The 24,740-nt window shown below is 40.3% G+C and overlaps 1 protein-coding gene and 1 pseudogene across 2 annotated transcripts in view; one reads left to right on the plus strand and one right to left on the minus strand.

The window, feature by feature from the left end:
- Positions 1 to 24,740, plus strand: part of ST8SIA1 (ST8 alpha-N-acetyl-neuraminide alpha-2,8-sialyltransferase 1) — a 167,612-nt gene that overhangs the window by 121,378 nt on the left and 21,494 nt on the right. The gene's annotated exons all lie outside the window — the stretch shown is intronic.
- LOC147372580 (small ribosomal subunit protein uS13 pseudogene) lies at positions 3,254 to 3,808 on the minus strand (annotated as a pseudogene). Its single transcript, XR_015164194.1, has one exon. The product of XR_015164194.1 is annotated as a small ribosomal subunit protein uS13 pseudogene (transcript).

The raw sequence follows: 24,740 nt of genomic DNA on the forward strand, positions 1-24,740 counted from the left end.
CAAAAATTACTTAAAAGAGACATTTTATCATTTTTCTACAAATCTATCCTAAAAACAAAGAGAAAAATCTCTAGTGTGTGCAAGCACATATATCATGTTGTAAGTAATTTGAAAATAGTTGCACTCTTTAGATATCCAAAAATATAGCAATGGTTTTGTAACTTGTGTCCATGTTGATGGAATATTATGCAGTGATGTTATGGAATAATGTTCATGAATAATTTTAGCAAATGGTAAAATGCTTATTTAAGTGAAAAATAAATATATAAATGCATTGCTTCAATTATATAAAATTACGTGCCTAAGGAGATAAATCAACATTTTCTGATTTTGCTGCAAAGGTTTATAATAGGAAAAAATCTTTAAAAAGAAAGCCTAGTTGTTTTACATTATCTCCTAATATTAACTCATTTTGATGATATAGTAGCTCCTCCAGCAATAGAGGAGCAAACAATAGAATGAAGCCCTGATTTTCTGTGTGTGTGTGTGTTCCTGCTTTTCCAGATCTAAGTGGGATTGGCTTGATACCCAAATTTTATATACCAAATTCCGAAAGTTAGAACATTCTATGCATCTTTTTGGGAACATTGTACCAGGAGCAGCAGAAGTGAGCCTGGCAATAAGAACCCAGCTCCTGACATGGAGTAGTTATCACATCAATGTCCATTTGTTTCTTCCCTTTCTCTTTCCTTCTTGTTATTGTTGTTCAGTCGCTAAGTCGTGTCCAACTTTTCGTAACCCCATGGACTGCAGCATTCTTTCCATCTATGAAGTTCTGATCCTCAGAATTAAGTAGCTGGTCAGATCAAATGTAACTGTAAAAAGAATAATTAGTACTTAATGAATAAATAAATATTGAAGTAGCCTAAATTCTCATGATGCTTTCATGCAGGTCCATTGAGAGTAAGTTACACTCCATTGAGAAACCTTAAGGGGTTGACCCAGCAGAGTTACTAAGTCTATATTTACTTGCAACAGGTTGAATTATAAGAGCATGCCTCTGTAAGTTTTTATTACTAAATTGCTTTCATTTGTTTAGTAGAACTTTTAAAAAATAAGAAGTCTATTCTTTGACCCTATAAATTGTGATATGCATTTTAATTTAAACGATATCTGGATATGCTCTCATATCTGATCTCTGTATGACTCACACCTGCACACACAACCACAGCCCATGAGAACAGGCGTCTTAAGGATCAGAGTCATGATGTAAATTATTGACGTGGGAGGAATGTACACTTGTGAGAGAGAGAACATATTTGATAAATATGATCCTTGGTGACTCAGACAGTAAAGAATCCGCCTGCAATGCAGGAGACACAAACCCTGGGTTCCGAAGATCCTCTGAAGAAGGGAATGGCAAGCCACTCCAGGATTCTTGCCTGAAGAATTCTATGGACAGAGGAGCCTGGTGGGGCTATAGTACATGGGGTCGCAGAGAGTCGTATACAACTGAGCTCCTAACGTGCATGCGTGCACACACACACACACACACACACACACACACACACACTGCAAGTACTAATGAAGGGAAGGGCAAAAAAAAGGGATACACACAAGATAAAATAATTGATCAGAGGAGTCCAATTTCATATTATACCATTAGTGAAACTGAGCTGCCTTTTACAGTCTCTGGTGACCAGTTAGAAGCTGAGGCAGAGTTGACACTGCCTGTGTAGGCCTTGTGCATTGTGGGTCCTGCATGTTAAGTTTGGTTGACATTTAAAATATAACCAAAATGTTGGAGTGTCTGTTGTGTATAAAGGAAGGCATGGAAACAGCAATGAGTTGCCAATTTGATTTATAAACAAGTTATTTCAGAGAAATGCTGAAAGCAACTCTATATTTTCTTGTAAGGCCGCAAAATGAAGCGAAGGAAGAAAATACCCACAAGTAGATGAAACTGTATTATAAATAGTTACCAAGATGGGTGCAAAATGATTGTCTTCATATCAAATGTCAAACAGTGCAAAGTGAAAGTAGGAAAAATTGCTGGTTCCTTTTTGTGTTGCTTGTGTGTGCTCAATTGTGTCCAACTCTTTGCGACCCTATGGACTATAGCCCGCCAGGCTCCCCAGTTTCTTAGAATGGATCAAGGAAATGTCTAAGTGAGGAAGTTCAGCTAGTGGCAACTTCTCTGGTGGTCCAGTGGTTAAGACTCCATGCTGCCAATGCAGTGGGTACAGGTTTGATCCCTGATCAGGGAGCTAAGACCCCACCTGCTGCATGCCTAAAAGATTAAAAAAAAAAAAAAAAGAGGCTAGTGTAGGACTATCTGTAGCACTGTTGTAAAATCATTGAGTTGTAGTTTCATTGCAGTATTCTTTTTTGTGTGTATTATTGTTAAATACCATAATAACATCTCAGATCTGATTAAATACTATTTCTTTTATATAAATAATACTTGCTAATTACTGAGAAATAAAAATTATTAGGTAGAAGGAAAGAATAAATGGAGGAAGAGTGACCCATACCAGAAAGAAACACTAACCATTGCATAAGCATTAGGTATATAGGACTGACCCATGGAGAGGCTGCTAAGACAAGTATTAGCATTATCCTGATTTTTCAATGACAGGCAAGTGAAGAGATTGGCTTCAATCAAATATTGTGTCAAATTGGCTTGAACCTAGGACTTTGGACTCCTTTCTTTTCCTGGAGAGTAGTTGGAGAACTATCACCTAGGGGTTTATAGTTGCTATCACAACTTATAATTGTTATCTCTGGGAGAAGAGGGAAGAGAAAACTCCAAGAGGCCAGGAAGGAGTTTACCATTTGAAAGGGAAAGGGAGAATTTTTTATTAGGAAACAATTGGGTGAAACTCCTGAGGACATAAAAAGAAGTGATTTATGCATTTGTAATACTACATACTGCAGCCAAGAAATTAAAAGATGCTTTCTCCTTGGAAGAAAAGCTATGACAAACCTAGAGTGAGTGAGTGAAGTCGCTCAGTTGTGTCCGACTCTTTGTGACCCCATGGACTGTAGCCTACAGGGCCCATCCGTCCATGGGGTTTTTCAGGCAAGGGTACTGGAACTAGGTTGCCATTTCCTTCTCCAGGGGATCTCCCCAACCCAGGTATCGAACCTAGACAGCGTATTAAAAAGTAGAGACATTATTTTGCCAACAAAGGTCCATCTAGTCAAAGCTATGGTTTTTCCAGTGGTCATGTATAGGTGTGGGAGTTGGACCATAAAGAAAGTTGAGTGCCGAAGAATTGATGCTTTTGAACTGTGGTGTTGGAGAAGACTCTTTTTTTTTTTTTTTTAACTGTATAAACTATTTATTAACACAAAGCCCACACATTATTTCTTCTTGGACACACCCACAGTGCGACCACGGCAGCCTGTGGTCTTGGTGTGCTGGCCTCGGACACGGAGTCCCCAGAAGTGGCGCAGCCCCCTGTGGGCCTGAATCTTCTTCAGATGCTCCAGGTCTTCATGGAGTTTGTTGTCTAGACCGTTGGCCAGGACCTGGCTGTATTTCCCGTCCTTCACGTCCTTCTGTCTGTTTAAGAACCAGTCTGGGATCTTGTATTGGCGTGGATTCTGCATAATGGTGATCACACGTTCCACCTCATCCTCGGTGAGCTCCCCAGCCCTCTTGGTGAGGTCGATGTCTGCTTTCCTCAACACCACATGAGCATATCTTCGCCCCACACCCTTAACTGCAGTGATGGCAAAGGCAATTTTCCGCCGCCCATCGATGTTGGTGTTGAGTACTCGCAAGATGTGCTGGAACTTCTCAGGGATTACTAGAGACATGGCGGCGGCCCTAGCAGCGGCGTGTAGGCCTGCAGTGGAAGAGTGGAGAAGACTCTTGAGAGTCCCTTGGACTCCAAAGAGATCAAACCAGTTAGTCTTAAAAGAAATCAACCATGAATATTCATTGTTCCAATGACTAACGCTGAAGCTGAAGCTCCGATACTTTGACCACCTGATGGGAAGAGTTGACTTATTGGACAAGACCCTTGATGCTGGGAAAGATTGAGGGCAGTGGGAGAAGGAGGCGACAGAGGATGAGATGGTTGGATAGCATCATCGACTCAATGGACATTAATTTGGGCAAACCCTGAGAGATACAAAGGACAGGGAAGCCTGGCATGCTGCAGTCCATGGGGTTGCAAAGAGTTGGACATGAGTAAGTAGCTGAACAACAGCAAAAATACTGTAGTAGCAAGATTCTGACAGCAGCAGGAAAGAAAGAAAGAACGCAATCTCGATAAATGTTAAAAAAAAGAAAAACAGAAAAAACCACGGGATTACTACTGAGACATGAAGAGTCAGAAAGAAAAAGACCCTGGCCACTGCAAGTTAATACAGAAAACTCTTGTATTAAGGCTGAATTTACCATCTCTCCTATTTCAAGTTGTTTTGTTGGGGGCTGTTTCAAAGAGAAGCACCCCTTCACTAAATACTTGCTTTTCTTCTTTATAGCTTTAAACTCACCCCTAAGCATTTCCCAGGCTTCACCTGTGGTTCAGCAGTAAAAGAATCGGCCTGCGAATGCAGGAGACTTGGGTTCTGTCCCTGGGTTGGGAAGATCCCAGGGAGAAGGAAATGGCAACCCACTCCAGTATTCCTTGCCTGGGAAATCCCATGGACAGAGGAGCCTGGTGGGCTACAGTCTATGGAGTCGCAATAGAGTTGGACGTGACTTAGCAACTAAACAACAGCAACAAGTATTTCCCACCTGCACAAAAGGAAATTGATTACTCGTTTTCAGGATAAATTGTGATTACCCCTCACTGGGTTCTCTTCTTCTCTTATGATTCACCTTTTTACAGTCAATTCTCACGGCCAGATTATCTTGTGATATTTTAACGGAGATCTTTAAATGCCTCCAATTGCTTTCCTTCAGATGAGGCCCTTGTCAGCACCTTCTAGTTCAATGCGCACTGCTGTGGGAATACTCTTCCCCGGCGCACCTCCTCTCCTGGACCACTCCTGCCGTTTCTCCACTGGAGCTGACTTCCGCTCTTCTTTGTGACCACTCAGGCTTGTGAGCCACACTCTCTGCTTAGTGTCCTTCTTTCTCATATTGGAGGAGTTTCTCTTTCTTACTGCTCTCCCCTTCCATTAGCGGTATTTATCAGGCCAAAGAAACCAGCTTTCCGATGTGCCACTAAGAACTGGTAGGCAGTCCCACAGCATTTTCCAAGTCCATTTACTCTTCTACTTCTAGATGATTATATACTGTCTTCTCTCTCAGACTTCCAGCATCTCCTGTTCATCCCGCTTCTTCAAGGTGATAACCTTGCTTTCCACTTTCCAGAGAAAATAGATGAGAAGGAAACCTCCCCGCTCCCCCTCCACAATCCCAGTTCCTCTTGCCTGGAGTTAATCCACCTCTTATTCCTTCTTTTTTTTTAAAGTACCTGTTTATAGTACAGCTTCCCAAATCTTAACCATTTGTTTAAGTCAGCAGTCCCCAACCATTTTGGCACCAGGGACCAGTTTCATGGAAGACAATGTTTCCATGGACCAGGGATGGCCGATAGCTTCAGGATAATTCAAGCTCATTTCATTTATTATGCTGCCATTGGTCTGACAGGAGGCAGAGCTCAGGCAGTAAGTAGTGCGAACAGTGGGGAGTGGCTGTAAATACTGATGAAGCTTTGCTCACTCGCCCACCTCTTACCTCCTGCTGTGTGGCCCAATTCCTAACAGGCCTCAGGTTGGGGACCCCTGGTTTAAATGACATTTAGCTGTATCAGCAATTTCAGCTTTTTTAAAGAATGAGTCCTGGAATCTTTTCACGTGTTCTAATATGTGTGTGCTGCGTGCTCCATGTCCAACTCTTTTGCAACCCCATGGACTGAAGCCCCCCACGCCCCTCAGTCCATGGAATTTTTCAGGCAAGAACACTGGAGTGGGTTACCATGCCCTTCTCCAGGGGATCTTCCCAACCTAGGGATGGAACCCACATTGTGTCTCCTACATTGGCAGGTGGATTCTTTACCATTGCACCACTTGGGAAGCATCATTCTAATTCTACTAGATGCAAGTTGGTAGTCTAGAATCTTCCCGTGTGTGTCTGTATATGTGTATGTGTGTGTCTGTAGAATCTTCCCGTGTGTGTCTGTATATGTGTATGTGTGTGTCTGTAAATCTTCCTTTACTATCATCCTAAAGATTCCCTTCACCTTTTATGTGTATTGATCGCTGAATTCATGTAATCTGTATCATCTTGCTTTGATTATCTCTTCAGTTTGCTGGTGCATAGTCTCCGATAGCTTACCAAGAATAGGTACAAGGGAATTAAAGGTTTTGAGACCCTGTGTGTCTGAAATTCTGAGAAGGCAATGACACCCCACTCCAGTACTCTTGCCTGGAAAATCCCATGGGTGGAGGAGCCTGGAAGGCTGCAGTCCATGGGGTTGCTAAGAGTCGGAAACGACTGAGTGACTTCACTTTCACTTTTCACTTTCATGCATTGGAGAAGGAAATGGCAACCCACTCCAGTGTTCTTGCCTGGAGAATCCCAGGGGTGGGGGAGCCTGGTGGGCTGCCATCTATGGGGTCGCACAGAGTTGGACACGACTGAAGTGACTTAGCAGCAGCAGTGTCTGAAATTATCTTTATTCTGCTCTCACACTTGATTGACATTATTGTTAGAATTTTACTTCTTGTTTGGAAGTCCTTTTAGCATTTAGAAGGCATTTTTCCAGTATTTTCTAGATTCCAGGGTTGCTTTTGAGAAAAGTGATGTCATTCTGATTCCTTACTTTTGTATATGACCGGGAGTTCTGTTTCGCCTTGCATTCCAAGCTGGTCTTATCTTTACCTCCTCGTCTTCCAGCACCCCCAGTATTTTGAAATTTCACAATGATGGGCCTTGTTATTATTGGCCTACTTTCATTTATCATGTTAGAACTCTGGACCTTTTAAATCTGAAAGCTCATGTCCTCCCACTTTAGGAAATTGTCTTGGGTTATTTCTTTAATTCCATGTTGTTACTTGTTAGTTCTCATCTTACTTTTCCTAGTAGTACCATGTGACACATTTGATCCTTCTTCTTAATGCGTCTTCAGTTAGCTTCCTGAAGCTTCCTTCACTTAGTTAGCTTCACTTAGCTTCACACTCTTGATTTCATGCTGTTTCAAAAGCCACTGCTTCTTAGTAGCGTTTTCTGGCTTATCTTCTAAATCTATAAACATTGGAGTGGCCCAGGAATCTATCCTCTAACGTTTCTTTTTCACTGTTTGTTCATTCTCTACAGGATTTCTCCCAGTTTCATGGCTTTAAATACTATATGTACTCTGATGACTCCTAAATTTGTACTGTAGCCAGGACCTAATTCTATAATCTCCAGGCTCATATACCCGACTCCCAGCTTGGCTAATCTATTTGGATATTGAATATGAATTTCAAACTTAAAATTATCTGTGCAGAACTCTTTTTTTTCTCCCTTTAAGACCCATGGGTTCTGTCATCTTCTTTGTCAGAAAAAACAAAGAAAAATTTTCAGTTGTTCAGTTCAGAAGATTCCACTCGTTCAGTTCATAAACCTTCGAGTCTATCTTGGCTTATCTCTTTCTTGCATACCTTGCATTTGATTAACTCCACTGCCAGTGCTGATGAACCTTCTCTTAAACATTGTAACCATTTTTCACCTTATCCACAGCTACCACCTGGTCCAGGCCACCACGGTCTCTTTTCTGGTTTATGCAGTAGTCTTCCAACAAATTTTTATGCTTCCACTCTTACCACGTGTGCCATTCAGTAGGCTACTGTCTCTTAGCTATGGACACAATTTCCTATACAGTGTTTTGTGATGTTGGAACCAGGACTCTACAAATCATATTTTTCCCTTGCCAGCTGGTTCCCTGAGGCTTTCCAATAGGAGGCAATAGACAGAGACTAGAGGAAGAGGGCCTTTCTTCTTCCTCTTGGCATCCTGTGGATTTCCTATCTGTATCCTTGAGTTTCCTGTCTCCTTATGATTCTTATAGCATTACACTAGCAACCGTCCCTTTCCATAGCAGTAGCTGAATCCATTGGCAGTTTTTCTAACACTTTTAAGCCAGTCACCACACAGATAAGAAATTCTTATTCTTGTCTTCTTGTAAACCCACAACAACCCAATCTAAGTATTAGCATAAAATGAAAGAGTTAGTCTTGGCCATCCCAAATTCTTTTGTTTCCTCATTCTCTTTTCAGGCACTTTCTTCCCACATGGGCTGGTTTTTCTGCTTTAAATTTTGGCCTCAGCCTTAAAACAATTATTTTCTGTGATGTTCTTCAGCTCAAGGGTGGGAAAATGGCTAGTATTTGTTAATCTGATCAGTTGCTTGCCTCTTACCTGTCTGGGAGTGCAGATGTTAGTGACGGGGTAGTGATGGTAGCACAGATGGTATTTCACATCAGGATCTCCAGCAGGACATGGGTCTTTGGGAAAACATATGCAGGATTATAATATAATTGTATATTTAAATATTTACATTTGGGAAATTTAAGAAACGTTTTTGTTGTTTTCACAATTCAAATTAAATGAAATCGTGTTCAGCCACATTTTATTTTGGTTGTTTGGGATTTAAAGATTTGTGATTCTTAGTGGAGGTCACAGCTGCCTTGGGAAGTACAGTGTAGGGACAGTGATCCAAGAGATCATAATGTTTATTTGTTTATTTTTGGCTACATTGGGTCTTTGTTTCTGTGTGAGGGCTTTCTCTAGTTTTGGCACACGGGCTTCTCATTGTGGTGGCTTCGCTTGTCATGGAGCATGGGCTCTAGGGATCTGAGTCATGTGGAATTTTTCTGGACCAGGGATGGAACCAGTGTGCCCTGCATTGGGAGGTGGATTCTTTACCACAGCCCACCAGGGAAATCCATAATGTTTATTAAGGAGAAATTTGGTTTGAGAAACTCTGCTTTATATTATCTCTTTCTCTTATTTCAGCATCCTATCTCCCATTCCAGTGATGGGGAGTTCCTTCTTTACAAGAGCCCTGTCCCAGAGGCAGGACCCTTTGATTCAGATCTTTTCAACGCCCAGTCCCTACTCTTTTTTCCCTAAGACAGTAACAAGTCATTTGATGAACAGATCTTTATTGACATATTAATGACTGATAATGGGTTAATGTTTTACTCCTCTCAGTGTCTTTATGGAACCACCTGGAGGAATCTAAGTGCTTTAGCAAATGAGAATAATTCTCTAACTCTGGAAATGGCAGACACCTCCACTATCTTAGGAGTGGGACCTGGGGAGGTATTTTATGTGAAGGATTGGAAAGGAGTCAACTTTAGGGCTGTTTGTGCCACAATAGGTATACAGCTGGTTATTCCTAGAGCTGACCCTGCTGCCACAAGATTAATGATGGTTTTTGGAGAACTAATAGGAAACAGACTCTGCTTTTTTTCTATGTCACAGAGCCTGTGGTCTGCTGCTGTCTTCTAAGACCAGAGGCTCCTGAAAGGTTGTCTCCTTCTTAGGTTACATCTCAGCTCATCACTGCAACAAATTCTGTGAAACAAAAAGGCTGCCTTTTTCAAATCTTTGCTATATAATAGCCTGTGCCAGATATCATTAAAAAGTCCAGAAGGCATAGGCTTCCTAATGAATTCTCATTAGATACTTGTTTTCTGATTAGAAACACTTGTGTTATTGTGAAGGAGCTTTCAGTTATTATTTGTTTGAACATTTTTCTCCTCCCTTGAGATGCTTTTCTTTCGTTTAAAATTGAGGTATAATTGATTTGGGCTTCCGAGGTGGCTCAGTGGTGAAGAATCCACCTGTCAATGCAGGAGATGTGGGTTCGATCCCTGGGTCAGGAAGATTTCCTGGAGAAGAAAATGGCAATCCGTTCCAGTATTCTTGCCTGGGAAATGTTAGGGACAGAGGAGTCTGGTGGGCCACAGTCCATGGCATCACAAGAGTTGGACACACCTGAGAGACTGTACCATCACCACTACCACCATGGTATAAGAGTGGCCATGGTAACCAATTTTAAGCTGCAAGTGTGATGTCTGATTGGAATTGAGAAGTGCAAAGGACTCATGTGCCTGTAGGAGCTAACTTCAGCTGATCTGTTATTCACAATTTGAGAAAAAAAAAATAGTTTAAACATTCTCTCTAAGCTCACATACCAAAATCCTTGGTATGTATTGTATACTCCTGATATTAGTTTGTGCACTGCCATAGCAAACTGGGTGGCTGAAACCAACAGTTGTATTGTCTCACAGCCCTAGAGGCTGGCAGTCTGGAATCCAGGTATCAACTTGTAGATTCATCATTCCCGTCTCTGCCTTTGCCATCACATGGCATTCTCCCTGTGTGCTTCTGCGTGGCTGTGTCTTCTCGTCTTACAAGAGTATCAGTCATTGGATTAGGGCCCATCCTAATCTGCTGTGACCTAATTTTGACATAACTAATTACATCATGAAGGCCCTATTTCCGAATAAGCTTGCATTCTGAGTTTCTGGGTGGACAGAGATTTTGGGAAGGACTCTATTCAACCCAGTGTAAGGATTAATACATGAAACATAAGAAAACAGGGACTTGCCTGGTAGTCCATTGGTTAAGAATCCACCTTTCAATGAGAGAGACGCAGGTTTGACCCCTGGTCAGGGAACTGGGCTCCCACATGCCACAACTGGAGAGAAGCCTGCACTCTGCAACCAGAGAAAGGAAAGAGCCCTCTTGCCGCAATGAAGGTACTGCATGCTACAACTAAGACTGGATGCAGCCAAATAAATAAATATATAAATGAAATCTTAAAATAAGAGTAAGTTTTTTTAGAAAAAGACAACAACCACACAAAAATAACATTAATGTTACTATTGTTCTGAGGATGGAATGTTTTCTGCTGGCAGAAATCACAGGAGGATGATTATTTGACTCCAGAACTTTTAAATTTCTTCATTCCCGGAACATGAATAAAGTAGAAAATCCAACAATGATTTGGGGGAGAATTTACATCAGCTATGAAAAGAAAAAGGGTAAAACTCTTCCATATTTAAAGATAGTATGTAAATAGACACCAAAAATATTACAGCCCAGGAGATAATTGGATATAAAGGTGGAAAAGTCATAAAGAAGTACAGAGGGCCCATGAGATGAGTAAGTATTCACAGTATTGATAGTTAAATACAATTATATTAAAGTAGCAAGCTATCTATTTTTAACCATCAGAATAGCAAAAATAAAGAGAAACAATAATGATGTTCATTCTCACAGGAGAACAATGGGGGACTAAATTAGTGCAATCTTTTGTTTTAGAAAAACAAAAGAATTTACATCTATTAAGAAACTTAAAAATGTTCTTACCTTTTGAATTAGTAATAACACTTCTGAAAGTCAATCCTACAATGATAATCTTGAAATCTGTATAGCAAAACAAAACAAAAAAAAATAGGAAGGAGGGAATCAAAGAATTAAGTCTTTTTTTGAATAATTAGAAACATTCTATTGTTGAAGATTTATTGTGGAGAATGTAATCCATTCTAGGTAGTCTAAGCATAAAGGGACTTTTAAAAATGGATCTTAAAATCATTGGGAGGCTGATGAAACATTGAGGAAACAGAGAACAACTCCCAAAGCTAGACTGCAGAACAAGTGTGATCAGTAGGGTGCAGAGCAGGAAGCCTGCCACAATGAGAAACCACACCAGCAGCTGCCAGCTCCAGACTCCAGCTTCTTTAGTCAGAATCCGACTTGCAAATAAAGACAGTTGTTTCCAGTTTTGTTCTGCACTCCCAAGACTGAAGTTGTTCATTTGGCTGAATTTCCATAGGAAATGACCAAGCAAACGCACCCAGTTGGAGTTAGTTGAGTTTCCGCAGCCTCGGTAAGGTCCTTCTGGTCTTTTTTCCCCCACTTCTGTAGAATTTCCTGCGGCCAATACTTCTTTCTCCTTGCTTGCCTCAGCTATGATGTTCAGATCAGAAATGGCAATCGGAGAATATCTGTCTCTTAAAAAAAGCTAAACACTTGAAAAAAGAACCTAGAATCTTCAACTGAACAGTCACTATGAAAATCGTTAGAGTTGGACCACAAAGAAAGCCGTGTGCCAAAGAATTGGTGCTTTTGAACTGTGGTGTTGGAGAAGACTCTTGAGAGTCCCTTGGACTGCAAGGAGATCAAACCAGTCAATCCTAAAGGAAATCATTCCTGGATATTCATTGGAAAGACTGATGCTGAAGCTGAAGCTCCAATACTTTGGCTACCTGATGCAAAGAACTAACTCACTGGAAAAGATCCTGATGCTGGGAAAGATTGAAGGCAGGAGGAGAAGGGGACGACAGAGGATGAGATGGCTGGATGGCATCACCGACTCACTGGACATGAGTTTGAGCAAGCTCCGGGAGTTGGTGATGGACAGGTAAACCTTGTGTACTGCAGTTTATGGGGTTACAAAGAGTCAGACATGACTAAGTGATGGAACTGACTGAATATTACTTGCTTTTCTTCCACATTGAGTTCTTATTTAATTAATATTCCTTTGGTATTTTGAATGAGTAATTTTTACCAACTATGACAAAGACACAAACTCTTTAGTGTCTTTACTCTCTTCCTTAAGTGTTGGAGATTTTCTTTTTGGAAAATTAGGGGTTTTCTCATGTACCTTGATTCCTGGATTAAAACTACTCAAGAAGAGCAAAAAGGGTTTTTGTTTTTTTTTCCCCCTATGACGCCTTCTTGTGAGTCAGCTTCTCTTGCTGAACATTTCTCTGGACCATGCTTTTTCAACTCAGCATATGACCTAACAAGACTTTTTTCAGAGATTCTGAGGAGCACTTAACTGCTCCACCTAGTTGCAAGAAACCCTTACAGGATGATGCTAAATGATATTGACTCATGTGTTAAAAATAAAATTAACCCAAAAGCAGATATAATACATCAATGCATTTTCCCCCAAAGTGATCCTTCCTACAAATATATTTGGTCTATCATCCTAAAACACTGTGATTATAGAGCACGATATTAAGATGATTTCAGCATATGTGCTGTTCTCTTTTTTTTAACCTTTCTTTCCTAGTTTTGAACAGTGGGAGAAGTTGATATTAACCATGTTTTCAAGAGATAGGAGAATGACTTTTGTGTATATATAAAATATTAAATTTGTTATCAAAATACTTTCTAGCTTAGATAGGCAGTGACTCAGGACGGAGAAATGGAAGAAATCGCTATTTGCTCCACATCTACGTGTAAGTGCCAAAGATGGTTAACTTTAAAAGCTGATGTAATCTACTAAAACTTGAATCACAACATTAAAATAGACGTTCTGTTTTCAACAACTGTAATATAATTAACTCTTAGCCTCTGTTCTTGCCTAGCCATAGAATCAACTGTTTTGCAGTCTGCTGAGGTCTGTTTGGGGCTGTTTGCAGTTCATGATTAGAAAGAATTAGAGGTGAGAGGAATGGGTGTATAATTAGTCCTTGAAGTTGAAGAGAGCAAGTGGGACAGACCTTTTCACCTCCTCTTCTTTATTATTTTCTTCCCTTTGCTATTTCTCTCTAGACTGTTGATCATTGTGGCATATAAAGAATGGAGTCAGTGATAGGGAAAGAAGTGAAGTGATTTTTGTTCCTTTTCTCTATTTATTTCTCTAATTCTGTAGCACACAAGCTTTTGATCCCCTGATTTTATCTTCCCATTTGTTCTTGGTAGCATTTTTCATTCACCTCTTCTTCTTGTCCCTTTGTTTCCTATTCTTCTGTTCTCTTTGTTTTTTCCTTTCTTCTCCATCTGTCCTCATGCCTCCTTTTCTTTTTTCCAGGTGATGGTATACATTGGAGAGTTGGGGTATTAAGAGAGTGTATGAGCAGGGTGTGTGTCTGAAAGGACCACATATCTCTCCAAGGCAACTGGTAGCCCAAGTGGAGTCCATGTTGGTGCTGGGAGGTGAATTAAAAATGACTGAAGAGTGTGCCCAAAGGTGGGCTTGAGATAATATCTCCAGATCTCCATAGCCTCCCTGGATATTTTGAGAATTATGACATTTCCATATTTCCAGTAGAAAGATACAAAAACATTAGAAATACCAATGGAGGGGGAATTCTCTGGCAGTTTAGTGGTTAGGACTTTGCACTTCCACTTCAGGGGCATGGATTTGATCCCTGGCAGGGGAATTAAGATCCCATATGCGGTGCTGCCTGGCTGGGAAAAAAAATAAATAAAGTACCAGTGGAGAAGAAGAGGCCCCACACTGGGGAAAGGCAGGCAGCCATGGATCACAGAACAGCAGAGGGGACCATGACTTGAGTAGAAGTCAGCTTGGTGTCCAAAAAAACCAGAGATACTAGCCACATCTCAGAGACACTAGAGCTAAACCCTAAGAATCCAATAACAGCAACCACACCAAGTTAGAGATGACCAGAGAATCCATTATTACTATGAGACTCAAGAAGAGAGATGAGCAGGAGAGACTCCCTGAAAGAGGAAAAATAGCTCTGATGGAGTTTTGCATTTTATTTTTTTTTATCTTATTTTATTAAAGATTTTAAAAATTTGGACCATTTTTTAATTCTTTATTGAATTTTTTACAATATTGCTTCTGTTTTATGTGTTTTTTTTTTTTGGCCATGAGGCATGTGGGATTTTAGTTCTCCTACCAGGAACTGAACCCAAGCCCTGCATTGGAAACTCAGAGTCTTAACCACTGGACCTCCAAGAAAGCCCCAAGTTTTGCATTTTAAATGGATAAAATATTTACCCCAAAGACTGTTTTACTTCAAAAGACACTGAATTACTTTAAACTGACAAATTGAAGGTTTTCTTCTGTCATTAGTAAGAATCTAACAAGATGAAGGCAACTGTAAAGGGTAAAAAGTGAGTGAGACTTTTCTGAGTAGTATATAAATTTCAGTCCTGCTTTTAGGGGGGGGTGTGTGTGTGTGTGTGAGTGTGTGTTGAAAGATGGAAATCGGTGTGTTAATAGAGGTCAACTCTGAATGGTGAAATTGTTATGTGATTATTATTTTATTTTTCCTTCTCATCATTCAACATGTATTTATTGAACATTTACCATATGCCAAACATGCTTCTTTATGCTTATCTATATTTCTTAATTTCTCTACAATTATACAATTACTATGCTTCACTTACATAAAGAGAAAAACATCATTTAATGCTACTTAAAAATGAGTTTATCCAGTTTACTCAAAGATGGGGTATTTCAATGATCTGTATCCCACCATGTGAGTTGTAAACAAGCCTTGAAGTTGGATTCTTCTCTTCCCGAGCATATGTTTATGAGTTTCAGTTCAGTTCAGTCGCTCAGTCATGTCTGACTCTTTGCAACCCCATGAATCACAGCACGCCAGGCCTCCCTGTCCATCACCAACTCCCGGAGTTCACTCAAACTCATGTCCATCGAGTTGGTGATGCCATCCAGCCATCTCATCCTCTGTCTTCCCTTTCTCCTCCTGCCCCCAATCCCTTCCAGCATCAGGGTCTTTTCTAACGAGTCAACTCTTCGCATGAAGTGGCCAAAGTATTGGAGTTTCAGCTTCAGCATCAGTCCTTCCAGTGAACACCCAGGACTGATCTCCTTTAGAATGGACTGGTTGGATCTCCTTGCAGTCCAAGGGACTCTCAAGAGTCTTCTCCAACACCACAGTTCAAAAGCATCAATTCTTCGGTGCTCAGCTTTCTTCACAGTCCAACTCTCACATCCATACATGACCACTGGAAAAACCATAGCCTTGACTAGACGGACCTTTGTTGGCAAAATAATATCTCTGCTTTTTATTATGTTATCTAGGTTGGTCATAACTTTCCTTCCAAGGAGTAAGTGTCTTTTAATTTCATGGCTGCCATCACCATCTGCAGTGATTTTGGAGCCCCAAAAAATAAAATCTGACATTGTTTCCACTGTTTGTCCATCTATTTCCCATGAAGTGATGGGACCAGATGCCATGATCTTAGTTTTCTGAATGTTTATGAGTTTAGTTAATTGTAAATTCCAAGCTTCTCAGTAATCATTTTGTAGAGTTTATACAGAGCTTACTTCCTACACAGACCTTTTCATTCACAATTTTAGACCTACCGTGTTGTGATTATATACAAACCAGCATTCTGTCTTGATTTTCAGAAGTAGAGCAAGCTTGCTGAGTAGCACAAAACCCTAGTGATCAAATGATCGTACACAAGAATGGATTAGAAAGGTTCAGTGGAAGTTAAGTCTGGTAGTTGATTATGTTTTAGAGATAATGACCTTTCTATGTAATGACCACATCAAATACAATGAGTGTTCTTTGCAGATCAGTCATGGACACCCTGACATGTCTTGTGGCTGCCTGTACAAGTATTCTTTGCAAGGTACAGGTGGCACAGCTAGTGGGATATTTCCATTAGCTCTCCCATGACTATTAAATACACTCTCTGGTGGCTTTTGGGATTTGTAAATGATTAGTTGATAATAATTTCATTTTAAAAAATTCTCATGAAGATATCTCCCCAAATTAGTCATATCTTTTGGTGGTAGTATCTAGCATTCAACCTGCAAAGTCATCCAAAGTCGAGTAGAACATGAAGTCTTTGTTTCTTTGGATCAGTCAGCAGACTGCACAGTGGTATCAAGTGCCCCTGCCTTAACTATTTCTTAGCTCTTAAGTTCAACTGATTATCCTCCTCTATACCCCTGCCCCCAGATTCCTAGAGGGAAAAGATCCCTTTCTTCAGACTTTTCCCAGATTTTCAGTTTGAGTTGAGTTTATACCACAAAAGAAAAATGTAAGTTATCTTCTAACTTTTTGATTGAGAAGTAATCAAAGAAATAAAGACTCTACCCACTCCAATATTCTTGGCTGGAAAATTCCATGGACAGAGGAGCCTGGCAGGCTACCATCCGTGGGATCACAAAGAGTTGTACTAATGCGTGAGCGACTAACACATTCACATTCAATGACATTAAGACATTATTTACTTTAGATTTATGACAGTGATTTTATTGACAGATTTTTAAATTAAATAGTCAAATAATGAAATATATCATTAATTAAGTAAATGTGATACCTAGAATAAACATTAAAGGTGTTCGTACAAGTGGTTCCATTAACTTTTAAATTACATTTTGGAGGGCACAAATACATTCTTTGTGATAAATAGAGATGCTACATTTTATTGTATTTTGGAGAAATCTCATTCTTTCATAAAACTTTGATGATATTTAGCTTTTCTCTTTTTGATTATAGAAAAGATTGTTTGATATTCCTTTTTTGCTCTCAATAAATCTCTGACAAATTACCTGACATTGACCATTTTCACTGACCCTTAGACTTATTCTTTTCTTGTTATTTCCAAGTGTTCATTGACAGTTTGAATATCAGTCATGTATTTAATTTTTTTCCACAAAATAGTAAAAACTGACAAATGTACAGTTAATACTCACTTCAGTATTCTAGTAATGCCTATATAAACTTGTGCCAGCCATATCCTGCCTAGGAAGTAGCTTTTCTGTTCATTTATAACTTGTTCCTTTGGCAGTAATATTTGCTTTCTCTGGGTTCTTTAAGAATCAGTTTTTCATCACTTGTTCTTGCAGAGAAAAGAGATAGAAAGATGATGACAGTGATGACGATGATAATTCTGGTGATGATGTTGATGCTGATGACAGTGTTAATAGTGGTGATGATGGTGATGATGATGGTGGTGATGATGGTGATGGTGATGACAGTGTTAATAGTGGTGATGATGATGGTGGTGGTGATGGTGATGGTGGTGAATATGATATTGGTGCTGATGGTGGTGATGATGGTGATGGTGGTAATGATGGTGAATATGATAATGGTGATTATGATGATGATGGTGGTGATGATGGTGGTGTGATGGTGATGATGGTGGTGATGATGGTGATGGTGATGACAGTGTTAATAGTGGTGATGATGATGGTGGTGATGATGCTGGTGATGATGGTGATGATGATGGTGGTGATGATGTTGATGCTGATGACAGTGTTAATAGTGGTGATGATGATGGTGGTGATGATGCTGGTGGTGATGATGGTGATGGTGGTGATGGTGGTGAATATGATAATGGTGATTATGATGATAATGCTGGTGATGATGGTGATGATGCTGGTGATGATGGTGATGGTGATGACAGTGTTAATAGTGGTGATGATGATGGTGGTGATGATGGTGATGGTGGTGATGGTGGTGAATATGATAATGGTGCTGATGGTGGTGATGATGGTGATGGTGGTAATGATGGTGAATATGATAATGGTGATTATGATGATGATGGTGATCGTGGTGATGATGGTGGTGATGATGACCATGTTGATAGTAATGATCATGATGGTGGTAATGACGAAAGAGAAAAAATTGTAGAATTCTTATGTGCCACACACTCTTCATATCATATATATGAACTCAGCTAGACCTCACAGTGACCCTATAACTATGACAAGTGCTCTTGTCATTTCCATCTTTTTTCAGAGAAGGAAAACTGAGGCATAAAGAGATGAAGTAACTTGCTTGAGGTTGCATAGTTTGCATTAAGCAAGGAAGAGACTGAGTGTGTAGTCTTAAAGTACCCTCTCTATAATTGGAAGCCCATTACTGTATTAAAATCTTCGTGAGATACAAATATAGCAAAATCTGTTGGCTTTTAAAATGGAATCTATTTTTTTAAAATACAGTATTACTGTTTGGTACCAACATTGCCATATATTGTTACTTATATGGTCGTATTCCACAGATTAGAATATACCTCACTTAACTTTATATCTTAAAAGAAATCAATATCCGTTTTTAAAGTTTACTGTGGCATTAAATTCCCACAAAGATGGAAAGCAGTGAAGCAAGTAAAGTGTTTATTGCATGCATGCTAAGTCCCTTCAGTCGTGTCCAACTCTTTGTGACCCCCGTGGACCGTAGTCCGCTGGGATCCTTTGTCCATGGGATTTTCCAGGCAAGAATGCTGGAGTGGGTTGCCATTTCCTTCTCCAGGGGATCTTCCTTACCCAGGGATCAAATCTGTGTCTTGTATGTCTCCCGCATTGGCAGATGGGTTCTTTACCACTAGTGCCACTTGGGAAGGCCAGGCTTTAAATATGGAAATTTAGAGAAATGAATATAACTGTTATTCTGAGAACTACAAAAGAAGCCACAAAAGAACAACTTTGATCAGAAAAATAAGCACAATTTTATTTGTCCTGGAAAACAATGAAATTTTTCTAAATGGTTCCTGAGATTGAAAAATGATTATTGGATTCTTAGAGAGTTTGATGTTTGTCAAGAATTATCATATTCTTTTTACAGGAAAATGAACCAGGTTCTAATGAGAGATTTGTATTTAAGTGCGTTATTCAGTTTCTAATTACCCATTTTCTGGTAAGGCAGGGTAATAGTTTGCATAAAAGCTAGTGAAAGAAAATGTTGCTTGACAAATGTGAAGGCAATCAGAAGTATCTCTTGTATTTTCTTAGTATTCCTGAAAAAAAAAAAAAGACATTTTGTTCTGCAGAATATTTTGGAATGGATTAAATACATTCTGTGACAAAGATGCAAACATGCTTAGGAATTCCTTGATTCCTGTATGCATTTATTCACAGTGAATGCTTTCACTGTGTCAGGCACAGTATTTGGCTTAGGGAACACAGAGATAAAGGATATTAGCCTTTTCTGAAGGAATTCAGTAAAGGAAACATAAAGAGAAGATTACATGACAAGGTAATTAGTACCTTAATAAAACTAAAGTGCTAGAGGAGTGCTAAAAGTTAGCTACCTAATCGAGGCTTGGGGTCATGGAAAACTTTCTCTAGCAGATGCTATGAGTTGAGTCCTGAAAAATTAGTAGAAATTAGCAGGGCAATAGGGGTGTTCACTTCAGACAGAAAGCTAGCATGTACAATGGCTTGGAGGCATGAGTGTGTGTGGACCGCTTGAGCAACATCAGGTAATTGGCCTGAGCAAAAGCAAAGAGTGCTGATGGTGATAGCAAAAAGAGATGCTGGAGAAGTAGACAGGGATTATATCATGAAAGGTTTTGAATATCCAGATTGGTTGGACAAGCTAAGGACAAACCATTGAAGAATTCCTCCTTGATAGGGAGTGATATGGTCACACTGGGACCTGGGACAGTGACTTGGGGAGCCTTGAGAAGGATGGACTGGAAACTGAGAGATCAGTTTGGATATTGTTGCTATGATACAGAGGAGGATATATGATTATCTGAAATAAAACTGTGGCATTGAGGATATACATTAGTTAGGGTGTGCTAATTGCTCTAATGAACTACTCCAAATCTTTATTGATACAATAATATAACCTTTCCCATTCAAATATAATTTGAGGTCATTTGAGGAAGGGGAAGGGATCAATTCCATGTTGTCATTTATGAACCTAAATTTCTCCACAGTGGTTCCACCATTTTCCTAGAGCCATAGAATCCTTGACTATGTCTACTTTATTCTGTCTTACTGACAAAATAAAGACTAGGGCAGCAAATATTGAGTATTAGAGATTTGAGGGTCTTTGCTCAGCAGTGTCATACAGTAGTTCTGTCCAGAGCACATCATGTGGCTCTACCCAGCCACAAGGGATTCTGGGATATAGTCCTTCTGTGTGCTCTGGAGCTTGGTGAGCATGGTTCTGTCACTTAAGTCATGTCTGACTCTTTGTGACCCCATGATTGCAGCACACCAGACTTACCTGTCCTTTACTATCTCTTAGAGTTTGCTTAAACTCATGTCAATTGAGTCAGTGATGCCATCTAACCATCTCATCCTCTGCTGACCTCTTCTCTTTTTGCCTTCAATCTTCCCCAGCATCAGGGCCTTTTCCAGTGAGTTGGTTCTTCACATCAGGTAGCCAAAGTATTAGAGCTTCAGCTTCAGTGTAAGTCCTTCCAGTGAATATTCAGGGTTGATTTCCATTAGGATTGACTGGTTTGATCTCCTTGCTGTCCAAGTTCTCAAGAGTCTTTAATAGCACCACAGTTCGAATGCATCAGTTCTTTGGCACAGCCTTCTTTATGGTCCATCTCTCATATCCATACCTGGCTACTGGAAAAACCATAGCTTTGACTATACCTATATATACATGCATAAGTATGTAAGTAATGGGCGAGCACATACCCATATTCAACTATTTTTCATCTATAAAATGTCCATTTCATGTGGCTCAATCTGTATGTAATAGAGACAAGAAAGTAGACTCAAAGGATGTTATAAAAAGGAAAATAGTGACCAATTGGGTACAGAAGCTTCGAGAAGGGAAAGAATGTATGTTTATTTGTTCACATAAGTAACATGGTCATTGCAAAAGATAATGAGAAGAGGATGCTGAGTTTGAGATGCTTCCTGTAGATCTCCACAGGACATGCTGTCTCATTTTCTTCAGACCTCTGCTAAAATGTCACTAAATAAAATAGCAGCATGCCACCCTCTCTTTCCCTATGATCCTCCTTTATTTTCTTTATGGAACTCCCCACATAGTGTTCATTTTTTGCTTATTAGTTGTCTCTTCTCACTCAAATACAGGATCCAAGAGAGCAAAAATGACTTTGTTTATATTCACCACTGTCTCCCATATTGCATAGAACAATGCCTGGCACGTAACAGGTACTCAAAAAGTAAGTGTTGAGTGTGTAAATGAATCAAAGTGGAAGTTGCCAGCAGTCTATTGGTTGTGGTAATGAACGCTAATGTTTATTGAGTATTGACAATGGGATAGATACTGCTCTAAATACATTGCAAGTATTAACTCATGTAATAAAGCATGCCTGTAAGCTAGATACAACTAGTATCTCTATTTTACAGATGAAGAAACTATAGTGCATACAGCTTAAGAGACTTGGCCAAGTTCACAGTGCTAGATATGAGATTCAAATGTAGGTATTAGGGTTTCAGAGTTTACACTCTTAACCATTATGCTATTCTGACACTTAATTTTAAAACGTTTGGGAGCTGGACTGGAGCCTGAGATTAGGAAGTTATCAGTGCATGTGTGCTCAGTTGTATCCAACTTTGTGTGACCCTTTGGACTGCAGCCCACCAGGCTCCTCTGTCCATGGGATTTTCCAGGCGAGAATACTGGAGTGGGTTGCCATTTCCTCTTTCAGGGGATGAAGTCATCAGATGAATTTAAATGTGAGTAGAGGTCAACTATGCATTGAAATTTTTTTCAGATTGACCTGGAACTCTTACCCTGAATTTGCCAGAGTTCATTGCTCTCCCCATTATTTTGGGAATTTCCATAAGCTTAAATTTACTAGACCATTGTCTATTACAATTACCTATTTCCTTTAGTTACTTTTAGTTTACTTGTCTCCTCATAGGATTTCCTGTGACTGTTCCTCTCTTTCTGCTTCACATCAGTGTAGACATGGATGAAAGCTTTCTTTCCCTAGCTTTTCCAGAATAACTGTTCCCAAAGGCATTATGCAAGTAGCGAAATCTATAGAAGGTTAGAGGTAAGAGAGCAGAAACACTGAAAAACTCAAGCAAAGAATATAAAGAGGAAACATCTGACATTTCTGTTTGTAAAAGTATTTGAAGGACAATTCTTCTCCGTACCTGTCACTGAGAAGGTCCCACTGGGTGTATTACAGCTACTCACTAGCCTCTCAGGGTGTTGTTACTCTTTATTCCTTTCTTAAGTTCTCCCTTCATTTCAACCTTTGGCTCTCTCCACCTCCAAATTCCCCTTAATTACATATGAGGAGAGGTTAGTTACTTATTTTCCTTTCTGTTTCCAGGACCTATTCTTAAAATATAACCTTAACACCCAAAAGCACCTCTAAACTTGTTCAGTTGCTAAGTCATGTCTGACTCTTTGTGACCCCATGAACTGCAGCATGCCAAGCTTCCCTGTCCTTCACTATCTCCCTGAGTTTGCACAAACTCCTGCCCATTAAGTCGGTGATGCCATCCAACCATCTAATCTTCTGCTCTCCCTTTCTCCTCCTGCCCTCAATCTTTCCCAGTATCAGGATCTTTTCCAATGAGTCAGCTGTTTGCATCACATGGCCAGAATATTAGAGTTTCAGCTTCAGCATCAGTCCTTCCAATGATATTCCGGGTTGATGTTCTTTAGGATTGACTAGTTTGATCTCCTTATTGTCCAAGCGACTCTCAAGAGTCCTCTCTAGCACCACTTAAACAAGGGGAATTATCTTTCCAAAAGAGACTCTGGTGTCTGTTGTTAAGATGGTATTTTCCACCCTATTACAATCAAGGCCAGAGGCGGTGGGCGGGAGGAGCTTCCCCACACCCCCACGCCTGAGGCAAGGGCGACAGCCGGGAGAAGCAACCCCATGCCCGAGGCCAGGGGTGGTGGCCAGGAGGACCAACCCCATGTCCAAGGAGCCGTGGCTGCGCGGGCGCAGGAGGGCCTAGAGGATCTATCCCATGTTGAAGGTCAGGAAGGGCGGCGGTGAGGAGATACCCCTCATCCAAGGTAAGGAGCAATGGCTGCGCTTTGCTGGAGCAGCCATGAAGAGATACCCCACGCCCAAGGTAAGAGAAACCCAAGTAAGACGATAGGTGTTGCAAGAGGGCATCAGAGGACAAACACACTGAAACCATACTCACAGAAAACTAGTCAATCTAATCACACTAGGACCACAGCCTTGTCTAACTGAATGAAACTAAGCCATGCCCGTGAGGCAACCCAAGACGGGCGGGTCATGGTGGAGAGATTTGACAGAATGTGGTCTACTGGAGAAGGGAATGGCAAACCACTTCAGTATTCTTGCCTTGAGAACCCCATGAACAGTATGAAAAGGCAAAATGATAGGATACTGAAAGAGAAACTCCCCAGGTCAGTAGGTGCCCGATATGCTACTGGAGATCAGTGGAGAAATAACTCCAGAAAGAATGAAGGGATGGAGCCGAAGCAAAAACAATACCCAGCTGTGGATGTGACTGGTGATAGAAGCAAGTGGTCCAATGCTATAAAGAGCAGTATTGCATAGGAACCTGGAATGTCAGGTCCATGAATCAAGGCAAATTGGAAGTGGTCAAACAAGAGATGGCAAGAGTAAATGCCGACATTCTAGGAATCAGCGAACTGAAATGGACTGGAATGGGTGAATTTAACTCAGATGACCATTATATCTACTACCGCGGGCAGGAACCCCTCAGAAGAAATGGAGTGGCCAACATGGTCAACAAAAGAGTCCAAAATGCAGTACTTGGATGCAATCTCAAAAATGACAGAATGATCTCTGTTTGTTTCCAAGGCAAACCATTCAATATCACAGTAATCCAAGTCTATGCTCCAACCAGTAACACTGAAGAAGCTGAAGTTGAACGGTTCTATGAAGACCTACAAGACCTTTTAGAACTAACACCCAAAAAAGATGTCCTTTTCATTATAGGGGACTGGAATGCAAAAGTAGGAAGTCAAGAAACACCTGGAGTAACAGGCAAATTTGGCCTTGGAATACGGAATGAAGCAGAGCAAAGACTAATAGAGTTTTGCCAAGAAAATGCACTGGTCATAACAAACACCCTCTTCCAACAACACAAGAGAAGACTCTATACATGGACATCACCAGATTGTCAACACTGAAATCAGATTGATTACATTCTTTGCAGCCAAAGATGGAGAAGCTCTATACAGTCAGCAAAAACAAGACGAGGAGCTGACTGTGGCTTAGACCATGAACTCCTTATTGCCAAATTCAGACTTAAATTGAAGAAAGTAGGGAAAACCACTAGACCATTCAGGTATGACCTAAATCAAATCCTTTATGATTATATAGTGGAAGTGAGAAATAGATTTAAGGGCCTAGATCTGATAGATAGAGTACCTGATGAACTATGGAATAAGGTTCGTGACAT

Source organism: Bos grunniens, chromosome 5, assembly GCF_055505025.1.
Source record: "Bos grunniens cultivar Pamir isolate PY7600 chromosome 5, Bosgru_T2T1.0, whole genome shotgun sequence".
NCBI lineage: Eukaryota > Metazoa > Chordata > Mammalia > Artiodactyla > Bovidae > Bos > Bos grunniens.